The sequence below is a fragment of the Tupaia chinensis genome, unplaced genomic scaffold, assembly GCF_000334495.1.
Source record: "Tupaia chinensis unplaced genomic scaffold, TupChi_1.0 Scaffold000110_1, whole genome shotgun sequence".
In the NCBI taxonomy this organism is placed as follows: Eukaryota; Metazoa; Chordata; class Mammalia; order Scandentia; family Tupaiidae; genus Tupaia; species Tupaia belangeri.
The window spans coordinates 2102683-2106358 of NW_006159574.1; the positions used below are offsets into that span (position 1 = coordinate 2102683).

Sequence of the window (3676 nt, forward strand, 5' to 3'; positions counted from 1 at the left end):
CCGGTGAACAAATAGGACCCCAGTACCGTTATAGCATAGGTGTGAATACAGGTAGAAGGGGCAGCGGCTGTGCGGTCATCCACCTGTGCACACAGATGACCACAGTACCGTTATAGCATAGGTGTGAATACAGGTAGTAGGGGCAGCGGCTGTGCGGTCATCCACCTGTGCACACAGATGACCACAGGTACAGTTATAGCATAGGTGTGAATACAGGTAATAGAAGCAGCGGCTGTGCGGTCATCCCCCTGTGCACACAGATCCTACAATAGGCTTAGTTGTAAAAAAGATCTTAGGCGCCAGCAGTTATTGTAATGGCCATGTTGCTGAACTCCCATGTAGTCGACCGCTGTTCGAGTCCCGGACCTAGTGGCTTAAACTCACGTCGGGCGCGTGTGCGTGTGTGCCCAGGATCCCGAGAGGAGAATGGAGGAGAAGGGATTGCGGCGTGGCCATCCCCCTGGGGGGTGATTTCTCACTTTCTGTCTCTCTGTCTGTCTGGCGAGCGCACGCGCCCTATAGGAAAGGTCTCTCCCAAAAAAAGATCTTATTACAGATATTAGGAATGGTAATTTTATAGGGTACTTTCTTGCTTTATATCTCTCAGTTTCTGTCTCTTTGGTGAGCAACTGGGCCCTATAGTGAAAATCTTTCAACAAAAAAAATGATTTACTTAATTTTATTTCTGATTATTATCATTTCTGAATTTTCTACAGGGCACATGTGCTCACCATGGAAGACGGAATGAGACGGTGGGAAAGTGAGAAAGCAAATCTCCTGGTCCGGGACCTGAACCACCATTGACCATTTGTGAGTCCAGCGCTTCAACCCCCACTCCTCCTGCTGGCCCCCACGTTACAAACTTATCTCCTCCTAGAACTCATCCATCTGTCAGCACATGTGCCAACTCTGGCCAGAAGGTCTTGTTGATGAGAGACGAGAGACGATGCCCTCCCTGCAGGAAGGAACCTGTGAGGGCGAGCAGGCGGGCCAGCTGAGTGTGAGTACTACTGGTGTGGTTGGCAACAGTGTGGCATTTATTTCCAAACACCTGGGAGAGTGGGTGGGCAGCACGAGTTGGAGGTGAAGGGCATGTTCGCTGTTGATTTGGTTGTTGATTTGGCCACTCGCGTTGCACACATGAAGTGAAACCCTATTAATAGGTCCGATTTGATGTCGGTGAGAACTTGTGAAAGACCGGGCCTGATCCCTGAGGACCGGAGAACTCTGTGCTTACATGCTCCACACACGGTGACGGGGACGCGAAAACGCCCCTTTATCTCGCTTATCGAATATCACTTTTTATCACCTAGAGAATGTGGGAGCTTCCTAGCAAAGTCTGGAATATTAATGGATACATAGTCCTGCTTTGTTTTTATATACGAGAGGATAAAAAATCTCAAAGAAAAAATTTAATAGCGAAATGTTATATTTTTTTACTATCATAAAATTAAACAAGGGGCCAACTAGTGGCATGATGGTTTAGGTGGCTGGATCCCACATGGCCCATTTTGCAGTTCGAATCCTGGACCAGTGGCTTGGAAGACACAAGAAGATGCGCGTGCCCAAACTCCTGAGGGGAGAAGAGACAGCGCTGAGCATGGCCGCCTCTCCCCTCCCAGTCCTGGGTGATGCGCTCTCGCTCTCGTGCTCGCTCTCTCCACCTCCCATCTCCCTCTGCCTCTCTGGCAAGTACCACACTCTATAGCAAATTTATTTATTTATTATTTATTTATTTAAGGTTTTTGTCATATGGCACATGTGCTCGCCGGAGAGAGACAGAGAGGGTTGGGGTTAGAAATCACCTCCCAAGGCCACACTGAAATTGTGGAGTGTAACCAAATGAACCACCACCAAAGCCAGATGAAGGTTAAAGGGAGTCTTTATTAGCTGGCCAGCGACTATGGCCTGCGGCTCGGAGGCCGAGAGTCAGAACTGCAGCCCCGACCCAAGTCTGAGCAGTCTTTTTATAGGGGGTGGGTTACCAGGGCTTTCTCTGCAAGCAGTGACAGAAGCTGAGTCAAGCAGGTTCATTGTTTCTGAGGGCAGTGGGGTTTCCATGCAAGCACTTAATTGCTGAGCAGAAGGGTTTCGGGCTAGTTAGCCACAGACAGTAGCAGGTGCAGGGTGTCGTCCTGACGCGGTTTTCTGTACGGCTAGCACAAGCTATTCTCTCATGGGAAGAGCAAGCAGGTTTACAGAAGCAGGACAAAATCTCTTCTCCGTTGTCCTCCCAGGATTTTGGGCACACACACACATGTGCCTAGCGTGATTTTTTTTTTTCCTAGCATGATTTTCAAGCTGCCAGGTCCAGCAATGTGGGAGTCCAGCCTCTTGACCAGCACGCCACCTGCTGGCACCTTTTTAAAATTTTAGTGAAAAATGATGGAGATTTTGGGAGCCCTGCTACATTCCCAAGTGTGGTAAATTTTAAGGTAATTACGTGTGTCTCTTCAATAACGTATTTGCTATCAACATATTACATAAAAGGCTTGCTTGTGAATTCAAGATTATTTGTAGATTTATAGCCCTTTCAAGTGAAAAGGGGTTTTTCAGGAGTACTTCCGATTTCTAGCGTCTGGTGACTCTTCCATTTGCTATCAATAATGCCACCCACAGGAATACTCTCTCCTATAAATCCAGCCTGACACTCCTGTAATGCGCAGTGCGAGAGCATGCTCCGAGGGCGAATGGGACTATCTGTGTGAATTACATTAGGCCAGCATGTGGAAAACACTCTCCCTGCAATTTATGAATTCGGAATGCTCCCGGAACACGTTTGGTGTTCTGAATAGACGTAGGTGTTTTAGATAAGTTGGCTATCTTGATAAATGTGTATTGCAGGCGTCATGAAACTGCTGATTTGGAAAAATATTTTTGTAATTTTTTTTTGTCTGTAATGTTTACTACCCGCATTACCAAAATTGTATGGCTCTGTTTCCTAGGCATCGGGGGACCTCCTGGTCTTGCCTGGGCTTGGGCTCATCAGGGAGATTTGGGGAGGGCCTGGGAGGAGCAGGCCTCAGGGCAGGCATCAGCTCGTCTGAACCTAGAGGCTGCGTGGTGCTATGCTCCAGTTCTGTGTATGTCGTGCCTCTACGGTATTATACTGTCTGCGACTGCAGAGCGGTAGCTGCAGTACAGGCAAATAATAATTCTGCTTGAGTCGCATCGTAGGTCATGAGAGGCGGGGTAAGTATTTGGGCTAAGTGATACAGACCGTCTATACCCGGAATTCACTGGGTGGCTGGCGTTCTCTGAGATTTCTACCCGATGACTTTTTCATTAAATTGTGGTGTTTGATTTCTCCCTGGGTTGTTTTAAAAACTGAAGGCTGAAACCTCAAAATTCACCCCATTTGCTGCCTTCTGCGGTGTGTGTTGGAGCTCAGAGACCCACCCCCGATCTGGGTGAACCCGGGGCCCAGCCCGTGTGAGGAAGCAGCGCTGCAGCAGGCAAGCTGCCCCTCTAGGGTAGCACGTGGAATTCCCGACTGTCCTGTTCTCGTTAGATCCCAGAGTGGCTCGTCCTCCTGGCGCCGGGCCGTAACTGACCTGCGGGTGGGAGTGGGCGGACAATCATGAAACTGGCCGGCTTTAAAGCAGAACGTCTAACACTGGGAAATCCCAATCTTTACTTCTGTCCCATTAGCAAAAGTAAATAGTGCGGGGCTCGG

At 48.7% G+C, this 3676-nt stretch overlaps 1 long non-coding RNA gene across 1 annotated transcript in view; it reads left to right on the forward strand.

Annotated features, from left to right (window-relative positions):
- LOC106734398 (uncharacterized) overlaps positions 1-751 on the forward strand; it is a 3294-nt gene extending 2543 nt beyond the window's left edge. Inside the window, exon 3 of the long non-coding RNA XR_001370029.2 lies at positions 717-751. This is a non-coding gene — a long non-coding RNA (uncharacterized LOC106734398). The remainder of the gene's footprint in view (positions 1-716) is intronic.
- The last annotated feature ends 2925 nt before the right edge of the window (positions 752-3676 follow it).